This window comes from Amblyomma americanum, chromosome 4 (assembly GCF_052857255.1).
Source record: "Amblyomma americanum isolate KBUSLIRL-KWMA chromosome 4, ASM5285725v1, whole genome shotgun sequence".
Lineage (NCBI taxonomy): Eukaryota > Metazoa > Arthropoda > Arachnida > Ixodida > Ixodidae > Amblyomma > Amblyomma americanum.
This window is the reverse complement of record NC_135500.1, coordinates 215,870,512-215,888,545: the sequence shown is the minus strand read 5'-3', so window position 1 is coordinate 215,888,545 and position 18,034 is coordinate 215,870,512. Positions and strand designations below refer to the sequence as shown.

The 18,034-nt window shown below is 50.9% G+C and overlaps 2 protein-coding genes across 2 annotated transcripts in view; one reads left to right on the top strand and one right to left on the bottom strand.

Moving 5' to 3' along the window:
• Window positions 1-18,034, top strand: part of brat (tripartite motif-containing protein brain tumor) — a 116,752-nt gene that overhangs the window by 34,863 nt on the left and 63,855 nt on the right. The window lies entirely within an intron of this gene.
• LOC144129319 (uncharacterized) overlaps window positions 1-18,034 on the bottom strand; it is an 86,505-nt gene that overhangs the window by 50,116 nt on the left and 18,355 nt on the right. The gene's annotated exons all lie outside the window — the stretch shown is intronic.

Here is an 18,034-nt window from a genome sequence, read left to right as displayed (position 1 = left end):
AAATCGAGGAGCATAACGAAACCATGCGGACACGCAGGACACATAGCCGCGAAGCACCCAAAGACATGCTGGAACTCAGCTGGCTGCCTGTTTCGCCGCCAATTGCGGATTTTTTTTTCAACTTCCAACATTAAGGTCGTCTTTTTTCCGTCTTTGATAAAAGCGCACTAGTGGTTTCAAAACAAAACTTACGTACTTCAATATCGATCAGACACGTAAACTTCATGCACATTTTTTTAGCCTCAGAGATCTGTGGTTTATTTTCTCCTATTTCATCATCGCGCTTGTAGTTGCGAGATTGGCCTGTGGCGTCGATACCTGTATTTTAGTTCTTGCTCTCTTCTACCTTACAAGAGCTTTGTTTTCAGAAAGGGTGGCGCTTTTGTGTTCAAGAGCTGGTATTCTATCGATACAAGCCAACTTGGATTTCTCCTCAATGTCCGCTTATCGTTGCACCTATCGCTTTCCTTGCCACAGCTCGCAGCGCTGTCCAGTACCCTTAACGACTCTGCCCAAGGTTATGCAACCGTTAAGCGCCCGGGACTTTTTAAATTAATTACAATCGAAACGCATTAGCGCTTCGGGTGCACATTTCACGTAGCTGCCGCGGTAGCTTCTCAAAACACGTGTGTCCGCCGGTCGTCGTCGGGTATCCGAAAGCGGCGCGCCGAGGCAAGCCGCGACGCCCAGCCGCCGTCGGAGGCGGCGGTGTGCGCCAATGAGAGAGAGCCGCGCCGATGAGGAAGCGCGAGCGTAGGCGGCTCGGCGGGGCCTCGCCGGCGAGGAAGGTCATTAAACTCGCCAGACGTGATCCCCGCCGCCGCGCGGCTGGCCTGGCCGGACAGTCTGCGCGAGGAACAACCACCGCGACGCACTGTGCGATCGCGCGCGTGTGTGTATATGTCATTCGTGACTTTTTGCCGTTGACGGGCGTGAGCGGGAAGAAAAATGATTATGAGAAAAAAAAACGTGAATGTGACGTCCGATCGCGGAAGCGTCTCGAGATGTCACCGGCGCGCCCGTGCTTACGGCGCATTGTCTGTCCGTCTGTCGTCGTGCCTCTCGACCCCCCCCCCCCCTTTTCTGTTTCCTTTTTCTTTAATTCTAAGGGAACGATTATCGCTGATGCATCTTGTAATAGGAATAGCAGAGAGAAAAATAGGAAAGGTAACTTCACAGCACGTACTTTTTTTTTTTTGCTGATGCAGTCGGCTAACTGCTCACACAACGAGTGCTTAAATGTAATCAGTGCATCCTGTTTTCTTGCAGAAAGAACATGGCTGTAGTAGCTAGACAGTGCCGCTCCTAAAGTTGGGTCATTGGGCGCTATAGCCTGATACCTTGTTGGAGATTATCCGTGAAATTGATTAATTACGTCGCATTGCTTAACTTCCTATTTTTTCTAATATGTATTGAATGAAGTGAAATACCAGTCGAAAAAGAAAAACAACAAACAGGAAACCAGACCATGCTCCCCATGCTACATATTGTGTGCCACCCGCGTGGATGGCGTCGGACAACGGTATCTGGCTGCGGCAACACTCCCCGTTATTGCTATTTCTCGGTGTTCAGTGGCGGCTTTTTAAAGGCACGCTATAGTCGCTCCCGTTGTGTGCGCCTGCCACCACTGCGTTCTTACCGTTCCTTTGAAATAAAAAATGAAAGAAGCCGATCGAGGCTTGGAGGGGGCACCGCGTAACGGTCCCTCGTTCCGCCCCCTGGTCCAGACCGCGCCGTTGGGCCCGTCTCTCGCGTCGTGTCGGCCATCTGGCGTCGTCGTCGAACGGGAGCTCGCTGTCGGTAATTGGCCTGCGCGAGTGCGCTTAGAGGGCGGGCAGCTGCGCCGCGGCGGCTGGTGTGCCCCCCCCCCCCCCCCCTCCACCGCCGTTCTCTTCCCCCTGTCCGACCTCGCACGCGAAGCGTGAGTTATGCGAGCTTTTTAGCGGCCCTATCTCCGACGTGGCTGCAAACAACGCCGAGCACGTGTTCCTCTCCATCGGTCCCAGTCGAGCCCATGGGGCCTGCCGCAGTGGAGTGGTGACAATACGCGACCGAATGGCCATCTTCCGGCTGTGCGCGCGACTCTGGCTGGCTGGACTTTTTGACTGCTAGTTTCTAAGGAAGCGGATGGTACCTATACGATAGTCGGGTACAACTCAAGATCGAAGCGTCATATGCCCCTCACAGGCCTTCTAGCCAGTGGCGTCGACCGGTTCTCACGACGTCGCGGTTAATTCGTTTGGACCTGCTAGCGTGACTCTGCTGGGGGAAAGGGTGTTAACCGCGGCTTAATCGCATTACCCGCGACTGCATTAGAATCGGCCGACGCCATTGGCTGGAGGGTATCCTTTGAGGGGCGCCTGGCGCTTCATTCTTGAGGCTGTGTTCGCCCGTTGTCGGCGTCATAATATTGCCAACAACTCTCCATTTTCTGCTGGTGGCCAAGAATGCATGTGTGCTCAATATAGACCTTTCCAATGAGGGCTCCCTGGCCACATTGATCGCAGGGCTGTTTGTTGCGTGCTGCACCCCGCGCTAGTGCGGTGGAAGCGGCAGCCGAACCGGTTTGAAAGAGCCCAGAGAGGATGCGTATCGACATTCTCCTCGGCCGATGGAAAGGCCTCTATGTGTCTCATGATGGCCGAAAAACGCCCATGCAAGGCTGTGCGACAAGAGTCACAGGGCGCTTTCATCCTTGTTGCTCGTCGGGACGCTTATACCCGCGAGTGTCATTGCGTTGTTCGTTCGTGTTTTGTACGAGCGCATGTAGAGGATGTCGTTTTTGTTACTGCCGTGGTCCCTGTCTGTGTGCGAAGCATCCGCCCCAGCGCACCTAAAGCACCACTGAAGGTGCCGCCTCCTGAGCACCCTCCGATGGGGCACCTCCGGGCGCCCAGCGGTAAAAATGCACACTCCACCTACGAGCTCCACCCACCTTTACCCTCTGGAAGCCTCGACCCGCCAGAAGTCCGTGCAGCAGTTGAACGAAAAAGCGAATTCGAAGTCGGTCGAAGGCGGTCAGTGTAAAAGCGAAGTGTACAACTAGTACTACTAGCATCGCATCGTATGATCACCTGTTTTTCACTCTGTTTAACCTCGGCCTAATTTCCTTTTCTTTTTATCCGTCTTTTCCATTTTTCTCTTATTCCTGTCACCTTTCCCTATCATTTATTTCCGTCGGCTGTGGTTGAGTTGGCCGATGAATATGCGGCAGTCTCCGGGTGTTTTTATTGTTGCCATTATTATTGAATAGACTACTATCTATTATACGAAGGGGGCTCTCTATGGAGGAGGATCCTCTCCTCCTCCTCCTTATGGAGGGGCGGGGGGGGGGGGGGGTCTGCGTTGCGCAACAGCGAAGCTTACCGGTCCGCATCCTACGAGTTCGGTGTTGACCGTGTGGAGCATTCCCATTCGTGATGGTGGCTACTGTGGCGGTCGAGTTTTGGCCGATTCACACGACGCCCGCGGCCCGCGCATCACGTGTTCATGCCAACCCACGACTGCGATTGAGTGGTGCAGGTGCGGCCCTTCGTCCAATTCCTCAATGGCCTGGGCCGTCTTGCTAGCCGAGTCGATCAATTGCTAGCGAACGGTCATGCTAGCGAACGCAGTGCAGCTTGTCAAAACAGCGCGCCAGCTCAACGCCACTCAGCGAAATGCGGCAGCCGAAATACTGGCAAGAGCGGTGGTTGCCAGAGCTGGCACGCGCATCTTCGCGGGCCGCCGCTAATTCCCGCGAGGGGAGAGGCACTTGAACTTTGGACTGGACACGGGTTGGCCGCCGCGTGACGCCACGTGCCCGCGAAGTCGTGCAGTCAATGCTCCTTTCCAGCAGCTGCCGAACAACCAATAAGTGAACCGTGCGGAAGGGAGAGTGGCGATAGGGCGGACATCGCTGAAAGCCAACCTCTGCACTTTTGCGGCGCAGCTACGCCGAGGCGGAAGTCCACGGTGCGGCCGTTCAGGATCAAGAGCGCTTCGCTCGCCAGTCCTGAAGGGAACAGCCTCGCCTCGGCCGGCCCTAGGACACAACTGAAGGACGAAGCGGAAAATGCCCTTCAAAGGAGGCCCTCCAACCACAATGGCATCGGCCAGTTGTCTTGACGTCAACTGCCTTGCACCTGCTGTGCACGTGCATCGCAGGTGGCTAGCAAGTGCAGGGATCGTCATGACAACTGGTCGACGCCATTGTGGTTGGAGGGCCTCCTTTGAAGGGCATTTTCCGCTTCCTCCTTCAGTGGTGCTCTGTTCACCGGCTTCTTGAAGATGAGTGCTTGAGTCCATTGGACAGAGCGGAGCCCCAGCCTCCAGGCTGTGTACGAAAGCCGCCGCATGGGACAGTTGCATATTTTTTTTTTTTAATGGAGCATAGCTGGATTTTTCCTGGGAAATTGAGTATAGCGGCCTCAGTGCCCAAATCAGCCATGCCGATCCGACAGGAACTGTTTCTAAGGCCTTTTTGTCGAAGCAGTGAACAACACCTGGACTCTCTCGACCCTTCCGGGTAGGCGAACTTGGAGCGACAGCTGCACAGCTGGACCTGAGACCTCTTCATTCCAGGTCACCGGGACCACGCGACCACAGTTAGCACATGTCCCAGGCCCACCTCGGTTAATGTTACCGTCAGACTGAAAGCGAGCGAGAGAGTTTTGGTTTTACGCCATATATTACGACGGTAATGTTGGTGCGTTTGGCAATCATGCATGGTGGGGTTTGTATTGTATTCTTTTCCGATTCTCCTTCGCTGAAGTTCTACTCTGCTACCCGCCGCGGTGGCTCAGTGGTTAGGGCGCTAGGCTGCTGATCCGGAGTTCCTGGGTTCGAACCTGACCGCTGCGGCTGCGTTTCGATGAAGTCGAAACACTAAAGCGCCGGGGTGCCGTGCGATGTCAGTGCACGTCAAAGATCCCCAGGTGGTCGAAATTATTCCGGAGCCCTCCACTACGACACCTCTTTCTTCCTTTCTTCTGTCACTCCCTCATTTATCTCTTCCCTTACGGCGCGGTTCAGGTGTCCGCCGATATGTGGGATAGATACTGCGCCATTTCCTTTCCCCAAAAACCAGTTTTCATTTTTTTTTTCATTTGCGCCGTGCTTAACAGCATCATCCACATGCAGCTACCTCTGCAAAAGAACTCAGTCGCTTTCGGCGTCGCCGAGCGAAGGCCTTTATCGGGAGAGGCGAAGAAAAGGCGGCCAGGGCGCGACCGTCTGGAAACGCACGCGCTGTCAGGACCATTTTATGTGCAACCTGAAAGCAGAGGAGGTCACGGCGCGCTCGTGATTCGGGCGGCCGAGTGCGCGAACACTCGCCACCTGCACGAGGCACGCGCAGGTGCGGGACGTGTGGCGCCAGCCCAGCAACCCCGCTGCCACGGCAAACTAACGACGTCGAGTTTCGCAGAATCCGCTTTCGGGCACGGTTGCAACCTCGGGCACAGCGACGTTTCGTCGGCGTTGCGTTGCCTTCGGAAGATCGCCTCAGCTGCTCTCGTTTCTTCTCGGCGACCGGGAAGAAGAAAGCGTTCGCGCGTCACGAGCTGCTTTTCAGCCGTTTGACGACACCTGCAGCTGGCTTGCGCCTCACGTTACAGCGTCCTCTTCAAAGTCCGCGGCTTGGCGGATGCGTACGAAGAATACGATTGGCCGAGAGGGGTTTGGCGCTAATGAAGGTCAGTTCCTCGAGTTCAGTCGAGTGCACGGCGGAGCGGGCGTTGGTGGCGTCATAGGAATGTTATGGACTCGTGTCTGCGACGTGCAGGATGTGCGGGTCGGGGAGGGAGGCGCCTTTTTTTCTGGTGGAAATAAAAGTTGTTTAAATCAATCAATCAATCAATCAATCAATCAATCAATCCTTTTTCTTCGTCCTAGTTTTCGATATATTGGACAATGTCGAGGGCCGTCGTAAAGTCGGCGACTCATTTAACGAGGCCCTGGAAAGGGCCTTAGTTTCTAGATTATTATTTTTTTCTGAAGTTCAACATTAGCAGACTCAGAGAAAGATAGGAGCAGTCATTCGCCTGCCAGGGTCACGTGGCAGTTTTCGGCGCTCTGGGAGCGCTGTAATATCCCTGTCACACGGACACAGTAAAGGTACTTTGAACTAATGCTCCATTACTCTAAGGACGAACGCGCGCTGCCACACGGACGCGCCAAAGGACACCTAGCTCAAAGGAGCTTCGAAACAAGGCAGCTCGAGTTCGTCCTTTGAGGCTTCAAGGGAGTACTCTCTCTCCCAGCGAGTTAACAGCATAAATAAATTGAGAAAAGAAACGTTCAATTTTAATTTTATAAATTCACTTCATAAGATTAGTGGTGTTTTAAAATATAAGATCATTTGTTTTGCGGCAGTCTCACCACGCCATACTCTCGTTCCAGATATACGAGCGTCACGGTAGCCACGGCTCAGTTTGGCCAGCACTGTGATGTTATGCTCTGTACTTGGAAAATCATGTCATTATTGCAGTTAAAATTGCGTTGCTTTAACATAATACGGTTATAAAACTAATTTAATAAAAAAAATGTGACATTTCTGTATTTACATGTGCAGTGAGGTTTGCAATTCTGATAACGCTTTTCGCCGATGAGGGCGCTAAAAACTTCTTTCGAAGGTCGTTCCGCGACCGTGTAGCACAGACGAACTCCCTTGAAGTAGTGTTCCTTTGGGAGCGTAAAGGAGCATTAGTTCAAAGTGCCTTTAGGGTGCCCGTGTGACCGGGGTATAAGATTGTTTCTGTAAAAGCTGTTTCGTGGCGGTATATGCCAGTAGTGGTTTGCACTCCGAAGTGAATGCGAGTATTCCGTTCGAATATCTCCCTGTCGTCAACTGAGAAAGGGAAAAAAATCGACACATTGGACTCCAATCTGTATAGAAAATGAACTTGGCCAAGCAATATTCTTCAGTGCTGTTTGGTACTTTTTAGGGCGGTACAAGTGCAGCACTGCGATATGTGTGCGTGTTTGTTGTTGTTGTTGCCTCAAATACGATGGCACATACCCACGGTGGGGGATTGGCCAGGGTTTGGTGCAGATACAAACAGGAAAATTCTCATCCAGGTTTGTCTCAAGCGGCTCATAAATTGAGATGACTCTGAGAGAAAAGGAAAATCGAGAGCTTGAGGAAATCGAAATGAAAATCAAGGAAAGAAAGCGGTGCGAGTAGAATAACTAAATTTTAAGAATTAATCAGAAAGGAAATAATTTTGAGAGGAAAGTAAAGGCATAGGGAAGTTCACACAAAAATCTCCCGGTTTCAATGATATACTTGTGAAGAAGCTGACACACGTGCCTAATGGCATGCTCTTTGACGGTTGCACCGAAGGAGAGGAGGACGGGAAGAGTAAACGGCAGCCCCAATTGAGCGAGAGTATTTTTCCAAAAACTGAATTCTCTGCCGTGCAAACCGCCGCCAGTAGATGATGAAATGATCTATCGTTTCAACGTCCCCGCATGACGCACATAGATTGGACGGCGTGAACCCGGAACGGCATAAATATAGATTAAGGCGAGGAATCCTGCAGTGCAACAGCGTCATGGAAACTTCACATTGTCTTGATGCGCAGGAACGTTCCATGGGAATTTCAAATGTTTGAAATCCGCTGTACCAAGGATGGGCTCATGGCTCAGGTAATGGTGTATTTGGTAACGTTCATAATTGGACGTGGTCAGAAGGGTGATGTTCGGAACGACTTGGGCAACAGGCCCATTGATGGCTGATTTCGCTAAGGAATCGGCCATCGAATTTGAAGTAATGCCACCGTGCCCTGGTATCCACTGAAAGCGCACCTCTAGGACATGACCTGGCACAAAGTACATTAGGGATCGGTACAGGAGACTAGTTTGCGAACTTTGTAGTGCAACTTTTGTGAACTTTTTAGTGTGCGTGTTTATCGATCACATCGAAACCACGTTATTGTCGTCGTTTTTTTGTGGCCCCCAAGAATGGGTTGCGCTTTGGAATGGGGCGCGCTGGAAGTGGGCTATCATGTTATTGTCGTGGAAGGCCGCGTGAACCGTGGCTATCTGCACGAGTGGTGTGTACTGTTTGCTCTCTGCCCACCACTGCTTGCGCACGAGTGCAGTTAAGTGCGAGAGAAAACAAAAAGGAACTCGTAAAGCACGGCACTTGAAGCACGCCTCGTGCTTTTTGTTAAAGGGACACCGGGGAAGGATAAGATCCCAGGACCGTGGCCTGCCTACAAGGCACTTAGCCTCCTGAGAGCGACTGGACCAATTGGCCATGCCCTTTCCCTTCTCAGTCCCGTCATTCCTCTTCCCCAGTGCAGGGTAGCCAATCACAACACCCTTCGGGTTAACATCCCTCACACAGGGGATAAGATAGCATAGCATATCCTAGGATAGCATATATATGATAGGATACGATAACTTTATTTAGCTCTAGGATAGGATAACTTTATTTAGCTCTAGCGCAACTGCTTTTATGCGGTTCAGATGAGTCCATCTCCGCAACGGTCGGTTTCCCCTATTCCAGGGCTCCGCTGGATGCTGCCATCAGCTGAGCTCGCCGAATCAGACCGATCTGGTCATCGCGGCAGTCGCTGGAGAGCATACCCTCCCACTGCTCCGCACTTGGGTTCGGTATAATTGGAACGACGTCGACTTTTTGACATGCCCATGTTATGTGATATAGTGTAGGTTTTCTCATGGCACCACGGACAGTTGTGTTCGTTGGCTTGTATCGATGATGATATAGGGGCCACTTTCACGCTGTGGAAAAGGTCGAAGCATGAAATACAGATGTCACCACCTGCTGTTTTCGGCTCAAACTACGGAGCGTCAAGGCAGTTTCTGGCGCTTGGATCACAGAGGCTGGGCTACTTCGCCATTCACTTTCAGACGGCGGTCACTTAGTCGTTTTCGGTCTTCACGTTTGCGGGGAAAGTTTCAAACTCTATTTCTTCAGCAGTGAGTTCGTGTTACCGAGATGGCCAGAAAGAGGCATGAATCAATTCTTACTACGAGCAAAAATTGGTTGCAGTGTCCCTTCACCATCCAGACCATCGCTGGAACTTGGGTTTCCGCCTTTTCTTGTGATGTGAGGTTTCTTCATGGCGGGACGGTTAATTGCATCGAAATTATCCGAACTTGTCGAACAGTCCTGCGTGACTCGAAGGTGAACCGAACATATTGTAGCATTGTTGCATTCGGTGTTCAAATGTTCACAAATAAAGGATGGTATAGGAGAATATTAAAGGAGTATAGACACCTAATTTTGGTGGCATGTTTTCATCTCTTAAATAATGCGGAAGACGCTACTACGCATTAATCACTATGTCATATTCGCCTATGACAGCTAAATAATTTATAATTGAATTTCTTCTCTCATGTTGTTTCGGTTTCATCAGCCGAACGATGGCTGTGACGCGTAGTTGACCTTTAGGACACCTAAGGCACAAAAGAAAAAATTGAAGGGGATACTTAAGTTTAATCGGTTTATGCCTAAATATACTGGATTGGCCACTCTCTACAGTCATAGATCGCTGGAAGTCTTCATGCGATTCCTGGGACAGTGGCGTAGCGGTTAAGCGATGCGCCACTGCCGTTTCCTGGTGGGTGCTGCCACCGGTGGGCCTTGTGCGACCCAGGTTGCTCTTCCCGAGCAACCAATCATTAATTTAACTGCCACCAGCCACGGTGGGCAGTTTTCTCACAATCCGGTGGGTAGGCTGTGATGACGCCGCAATGTCACGTGACCCACGAGGGCGACGCCGGATTTTCTGCGACACGGGCTCCCTAATGCTATCGGGTTAAAACGGCAATATAACTGCTACTAGGTTGCTTGTTGTCATTCGAGCTCTTGGAGCAGGTTGGTTTAAGATCAAAACTACGCATCAGCGTTTATATCGCAGGTTTTTTCGTTCCTGTGTGACCTGAAGGTCAACTGCACGTCACAGCCATCGTTCGGTTAGCCGCCGCGGTGGGTGAGTGGTTACGGCGCTCGGCTACTGGCCCGAGAGACGCGGGTTCGATTCCGGCCGCGGCGGTCGAATTTCGATGGAGGCGAAATTCTAGAGGCCCGTGTACTGTGCGATGTCAGTGCACGTTTGTTAAATATTCTGAGACAGTGACCCCCCCCCCCCCCCCTCCCCAAGATGTCTTCACGGCACAACATTGCGAGCCGCCCACTGTGTCTGAGGGAAGGAGGCCTCGGCTGCTTCTAAGAACAGTTGGGAAGCGCCCATTAGTCCCTCCGAGGGAGAGCGGTGTCGATGTGTGACGGCCAGTTGCGCGGAGGGGACGAGGGGACCCCGGAGAAGCGCGGCTCTTGTTTCGACGCTCTCTGGCCAGTGTTTCTTTTCTCTTTGTGTAGTTGCAAATAAATCCTCGTTCGTTGTTTTTAACAGTATCGTTCTCCCGTACGTCATTGAAAAACGAACAACGTTAAAGAACCCCAGGTGGTCGAAATTTCCGGAGCCCTTCACTACGGCGTCCCTCATAGCCTGAGTCGCTTTGGGACGTTAAACCCCCCATAAACCAAACCATCGTTCGGCTGATGAAACTGAAACCGGAACAGAATCAAGAAGAAATTCAGTTATAAATTATTTAGCGGTCGTAGTCGAATATCACGTGGTGAACCAGATATGTTAACGTCTATCACTGAAAGGAGAAAACACGAAACCGAACATTTGGTGTTTGTAATCCTTTAATTACACTTGACTGGATAATATATAAGTAAGGCGCTATAACAGAATATAAAATAATCAAATATAATAGTAATAATGGTTACTGAGTACAAGCGGAGACGCCTTTCATGGACAAAGACACCTACGGTCTTGTAGGCCGATGGTGGGCAGAGGCAGCTGGAGGTTTGTGCGCGAACAAGGGACACCGAGGAAAACTGCATCCAGTTATTGTCCTGGGCAAAAAAAGTGTTCTCTTCGGGCAATATTGGCACGAGACATAGCAAAGGTGCATTTATCGCTGAGAAGATTGGATTTACAAATCTGTCCGCCAGTGTAGTCAAACTGCCGCCGCGGTGGCTCACCGGGTTCGATCCCGGCCGCGGTGGTCGCATTTCGATGGAGGCGAAATTCTAGAGGCCCGTGCACTGTGCGACGTCAGTGTACGTTAAAGAACCCCAGGTGGTCGAAATTTCCAGAGCCTTTCACTACGGCGTCCCTCATAGCCTGAGCCGCTTTGGGACGTTAAACCTGCATAAAAAAGAAGTTGAGTCAAACTCTTGACGTCCTTGTCGAAGAGAACGGGTCGCAACCGTTTGGAAGCGGATGGTGGTGTAGCATAACTTCGCGCCAAAAGTTTGGTGCCTACGCGTGCATTTTACTTCCTAAATCGAACGGTGGTACCCTTCGATACAGGCCAACTTCAGTTAGTCTTTTGTGTCGCTTTAAATATTTTTATTAGAGTATATCCTACAACACGCAGCGAAACGGCCACACAAAGCAGCAAAATTTCGTATACGCCAGCTGTGAGTGTATACAAGAGGATTAACAAAACCGAAAGATGAATTTGAGTTTCCCCTCTTTAGACTGCGCCAGTCGCAATCCCTTTCAGGTGGCGATGAGAGGGAACACCTTGTTGATGATGGAATCGGGGTTTCTTAATGACCCGGTGGTTCTAACTCGCAAACATTCACGTTACTCGAGGAACGGAGAAGGTTAACTATTTATTTACAACATAAACAAGAAGGAACGAGCAAGGAGAAAACTATTTACAACATGACTAAACCGTTGATCAGACGAATTCAGCCCGGTTTAACCCAGAGCGCTTACTTTTAACCCCTCTGTCTCTGCCCTTAGTGGGGACAGCAACCAATAAGATTACAAGCGACCCGCCTCACCTATCAGTGGATAGGGAAGGGAAAATAAGGTTTCCGCCAACTAATCACAGTTTGGGGAAAGAATATCAACTAAACAATGGTGGGGGAAAAGAAAGCCAGAACTCTGCAATTCCCTCGACCAGCCAAACATTTGGAAAAGGAGAGGTTGCAAACACACAAGCAGAGACTGTGTAAGAATAACACTGCAAACAGCACATACACGTCTACCATTTCCCACTGCACGGAAGTTCGCCCCCCCCCCCCCTCCCCTCCATACTTAATAGACGCTAGCTACTGCCCTCAGTCACCCCTGATGAAGGAGCCGAGTCGGCTTCCAAACGTTGGGTTAAATTTAACATTTTTGGTTGGAGATGTGCCGTTTATTATAAGAAGTTACTACATTCCTAATTTGTTTGTTTCGCACACGTGCACGCGAGACAAACGTACGCCGAAGGAACGATCACTCAAGTTCGGCTCTTTTAGAAAAAAAAAAAAAGTCAAGGGAAGAATGCGCTTATGAAGGTCACCCAGACGTATCTCGGGCATTCCCGATTTCTCGGCAACTCCTTGACGCCGCACAAATGTCATCGCTGTACCTGCCTATGCTTCTTCACAAGACGGTTTATGCCCGTGGCGACGCAAGAACGCAAAGGCATCCGCTGCAAGAAGGGGAGGCAGGGGCGGGAGGGGTCCCTTTGTTGGCGACGCGCTGATCACAATACAGCCGCCGCCGAATCCCCATCGGGTGTCCCTCTGAGGCTAAGGGCCCTGTCACACTAGCCCGACACGCCGCCGACGCCGACCCGACAAAGACAAGAAAGATCGGCCAACCCGGTCGGCAGACATTGTCTGTGGCAGACCAAGCTGTCACACTAGGCCGACAACGACACCTACTCGTCCGACGACCAGATGTCTCCGTAGTGTGACATGCTTTGACGCCCGCGACACCGACAAAACCGGTCTGCCGACCGTGTCGTCGCGAGATCGGTCGCCGAGCAAAAACATTCACCAGACACGAACACGATTTCGCTATAGTACTGTTTGTTTAGGTTCATAACAAGCTCTGGGATAGTTGAATGTCCAAAAAGGTATCATTACTGAGGATCGTTGGCCAATTCCAAGGTGCTGGTTGAAGTGATGACATTGCGGGTGCGGCATTCCTCGCGAACACAAGACCGACTGGCGGCACAGAAATTTCATCGAACCTGCGCAGAAGCTTCAGCGAGAGGTGTTTCGTATCGCGCACTACCTGGAGTGGGTCACGTGAAAACTTCTTGGGGGGGCAGACGTAGTGGAACGACATTTTTACGGGGACACTCTGAGAAGAACTCCATCCGATCGTTTTTCTTCGCAAAAATTCATTGATTGGGCCTTTTTGTGACTGCGAAAGTCGTATTTATTACCGAAAAATTTGGAACTGAACATGGAACATTTTGTTTTTTTGTTCATACTTCCGACTTTGCTGGTGACATCGAGTGCATTGATGACTCCGTGATCACTGTTGGGAGGATAATGTGCTCTGTGAGTGATATAAATTGGTAAATTGTTTTTTTTTTTTTGGGTGGGGGGAAGGAAATGGCGCAGTATCTGTCTCACATATCAGCGGACATCTGAACCGTGCCGTAAGGGAAGGGACAAAGGAGGGAGTGGAAGAAGAAAGGAAGAGGTGCCGTAGTGGAGGGCTCTGCAATAATTTCGACCGCCTGGGGATCTTTAATGTGCACTGGCATCGCACAGCACCCGGGCGCCTTAGCGTTTCACCTCCGTCGAAACGCTGCCGCGGTGGCTCAGTGGTTAGGGCGCTCGACTACTGATCCGGAGTTCCCGTGTTCGAACCCGACCGCGGCGGCTGCGTTTTTATGGAGGAAAAACGCTAAGGCGCCCGTGTGCTGTGCGATGTCAGTGCACGTTAAAGATCCCCAGGTGGTCGAAATTATTCCGGAGCATTCCACTACGGCACCTATTCTTCCTTTCTTCTTTCACTCCCTCCTTTATCCCTTCCCTTACGGCGCGGTTCAGGTGTCCGCCGATATATGGGACAGATACTGCGCCATTTCCTTTCCCCCAAAACCTATTATTATTATTATTATTATTATTATTATTATTATTATTATTATTATTATTATTATTATTATTATTATTATTATTATTATTATTATTATTATTATTATTATTAAACGTAGCCGCCGCGGTCGGGTTCGAACACGGGTACTCCGGATCAGTAGCCGAGCGCCCCTTTCGCTTACGTGATTGTTTCCGTGGGTGTCGTCCCCGAGGGGTTTGCGATCGGTGCGGCGGCGCGCTCGTTGGGTCCTGAAAGTCGGGTGTCCGATCTCGTCTGAACGCCGAAGCGCGGACCCCGGGGTTTCACAGAAAGTGCGCCCCTGCACGTGCGCCCAGAAGACGTTCGTCAGTCAAGAAAGAGACTGCGGCCTAGTAGATGGCCGAGAGCGCTTGGTCCTCAGCGGCCTTGGCTCGCTCCACTGCCCGAGGTACCAGGGTCTTTGGCTGGGGACTGAGCAGCACGGCCTCCCTGCAGGGTGAACGAGAGAGTAAAGGCAGTGTGTGTGTGCGGTGCTCGAGTTCGCGACCGAGATGTGCGGATTTGTCAGCGTGCATTTTAGTCTGGAAATAAGTTTTCTTTGTAAATATAGCCTTTTGTGGTTTTCCACGTGTGCAATTAACTGTCCGTCAAGCCGTGAGTTTCTAACAGGTTTAACCGCAGAGACCCACAGCTAAATAAATATCCATTGACGCCATCGCAGCTTGCTTGTGAAAGCAACCTGTGGTAGCGATGCCAGTATATTTTTTTTTCTATAGCTGAAAATATGGAACATGAAAGCTCCGAAAAATTTAATCAGAATTGATCTCTAGAGTTGTCTTGAGAACTTCTCTAATTTTCCTCAGCGTTTAAGAGGTTTTCCTTTCAGCGTACGACGGCGACTGCGACTCTGCTTATCCCACAGGAAGCCCTCGTGCGCAGCTATCGCCGCAAATAATAATAAAAATCAATCAATACACGCAGCTCCGAAGAATCGACGGTCGGAGCACACGAATTCATTCAACGAAATTCCGTTCGATTACGAAACATCGCATGGAAACTACTAGGGAGGACAAAATTTCGTGCTCGCTGTTTCAGCTCGGCGCGCGTTTTTGTTGTTGTTGTTGTTCTGCTTCCCTTTTTGTGCACCGGCTTGTCATGCCAGGGAATCCAATCGAGTTTAGCTAGCGCGAGAAAATTACGGAACAATTTCGACGCTGCCGGTGTATACTGCGCTGATGTTATAGCTTCTAGGTGGTTATGCCGCGTCGTTGATGCGCTGTCCGGAAGCCTTTGTGCGTCGAGTTAACGTGCATCCGTGTTTAAAACGTTACGAAAGGGTTATCATGGACCGATGTGATCGGCGCTTTGCTGGGTGCGCAGGCAGAAAGGGATTATGAAAGGTCAAGAAGGATCGAGCTTGGCCGATGTGTTAAATTGTACAGAAAACGTGCTTTACATTTTTTTTTATAAGAGACTTACGAGGCAAATTTCGGTTAGTAACGCGGAGCTGCTGGCACGCCTTGCTTGTTTCACGTGGTTCTTTGTATGGCCGTTCGTTGCAGTTTTATGTGGAAGAATTCTTCTGGGTTGTGACTGTGCGGTCATTCAGCCGATTAATGCACTCTGTGTTCATTAGACGTACCTCTTGCGAATCACGCAAGCTTTGCTCGTATTTGAACTGAACTCGGGAGCTTTAACTAGAGGTGTATACGTATGTTGCCGCCAAGTACGAAGACATTTTTCGTACCCTTCGAGACCTCTTGGCGTTGGCGAATTCCACCTCGCGTGGAGGGCGAAAGGCCTTGCTGTCTGAACAGAGCGACGAGGGTCGTTTTGCCAAAGACGACAGCGAGCCTCCAGTCCTTGACCCCTGTGCAGCTACGCAGTACCGAAGGTCCTTTAGATAAAGCCTTTGTTTACAGTTCCATTTTTTTAAATCTCTAAGCACAGAGGCGCGTTCAAGTCGTGAGCATGCGCATCAAGACGCTCTTTGAGGATCGCGGCGCCTTGCTCGTGCATGTTGGGCTGAGAGGACGCTTGTCCATTGCTGCGGGACGGCAATTTGCTGTTGAGGAAAGTTTCTCTTTGTTGCATTGGACATCAGCCTCGCTCCGTTGCTGCCTGTATAGAGAGAAAGAAAAAGGGGAGGTTTGCCAGGCCATTTCCGTTTGTCTACCCCACGCGTGGGAAATGGGGATAAAGGGAGTGAGAGGAAGAGGGGTGAAAGATAGTTTTATTCCGAAGTGTGGAACCTGGCCGCGACGAACACAGGACGCCCACGCTGAGTGTACAGCCTGACTATCAAGCCCGTGTCAGGTGTTTGGGGACCGCCTTGATAGTTGAGGCCAAGGATTCACAATCCTGGCCTCCGTTAGGGCCTCAAGAATGCTGTGCACGTTCTTGACGATGCTGCTGCTTTGCGCGCGCCCTCCGGCGGTGCCCCTACGTGTGGGGTCAACCTTTCGAATGTTCCAGGGGTCGTGCCGGCTCGGCATTGTGCCGGTCTCCCTGTCTCCCCCTAGCTTAGAGCTGTGCATGGGCTCGGGCCGGACCGAAAGCCCGTCCCCGGCCCGACCCGCGGGCCGGGCAGGGGCCCCTCGGAAGCCCTGTGACCCGGGCTCGTGTCGGGCCCGGGCCACGGTATATTTTCTCTTGGACGGGCCGGCCGGGCTTCGCAGTCGCGAGTACACGTTTGGTCAAAAGTTTATTAGAGCCCAGGGGGCTTGCTTCTAAGCGTTGTAGTGGGGCTTCTGTAGCATTCGTGGAAGTCCTGCCCCATTGTAGGGGGAAGGATTAGAAATCTTACCTTCAGGAGGTTTGTAACTCTGGGAATGCATTACGAGCCACATAGTGTTCCTCAGAACCAAACCCGCACGGCTCTAAACTGGACAAAGGCTGTATGGTATGCGGAAGTGCGAATATGGCCATGTTGCGCTGTGTGTCTTGCATGCACAGCAGGAAGTGCTTTGTGTCTAGATCATCCAGGAGGGAATGTAGAAGGACAAAAGGAAAGTACGAACGCTAAAAAAAAAGCAAACGAAAGCTAGTTGGGGCTCGAAACGCGTTTTCGGTTCTAGCAAGTACCGACGTTGGGCGAAAACCACCGGTTGTGGGTGCCTTGCAGTAAGGTAGGGTAAGAAGAATGGAAGCTTTTGGGAAGCGAAGGTAAGGCTGCATACGGCGCACGCGGGGGAATCTTTTCTAGTAAACTGCGGTATTGCTTGAAGACTGGTCGTTGACCGAGGTCGAAGAGAGGAATACGTCACTGCCTACAGGGAAAGGGTGAACTTCAACTCACCGCTGTCGGTATGTCGGAAGGGAACGATGGGACGTTTTGTGCTGCCATTCTGCCAAAGACTCTTCGAAACGCACCGTAGCACCCACTGCCTCCTCTCTTGTCCGTCTACCCTGCAGCAGCTACTCCCTCCAGTTCTGGCAGGGGAGGCTGACAACAGTCGCGGGCAAGAGCGCCAAGGCGGTTCTCCCTCCACCACCACATGAATGGCGGTAAAAGAATGCCACTGGTGGCGCCTCCGCCACGGCTCGTACTTTTCCGGTGCAGGCTTGGCTGTGGTGTTTCGCCGAATCGCCATAGTTGCTTGTCAGCGAAGTGAACACAGCACCCTTCCTTCCTCTGAATAGCAGAAGCAGGGACGTCGGCGTTCGCAGGGCCGCCGCACTTGCCTCAAGCCATCACTAATGGACGACTTGTTGTTCTTGCATAGTAACTTAGAGTGATAACTGTATACCTATATGCGCTATGTCTGTCTATATTCACGAAGTTTCGTCTGGAATGCGAAGTCAAAATTTAAATGTCATTGAAACAGACTGAGTATGCTCAAAGCGCTGCACTCTACAAATGCTGCTGAACCCATAATAGGAAAAATCATACATAACATAGTTAAAATCACAAAGCAAAAACGTAACATTATATTCTGCTGGGTCCCTAGCCATGTTGGAATTTTAGGTAATGAGAGAGCAGATGCTTGCGCAGCACAGACTCGAATTGGTCGTATGAAACAAGTTAGCATACCACAGAGGGATTTTTCTAAATTACTGCACAGTAAACTCAGGAATAAGTGCATGGGACGAACAGACAAACAACAAACTGCATTCTATAAAGCCCGTTTTGGGAGAATGGAGATCATGTAAACATCAGGAACGTTTTACAGAAGTTATTTTGTGTCGAC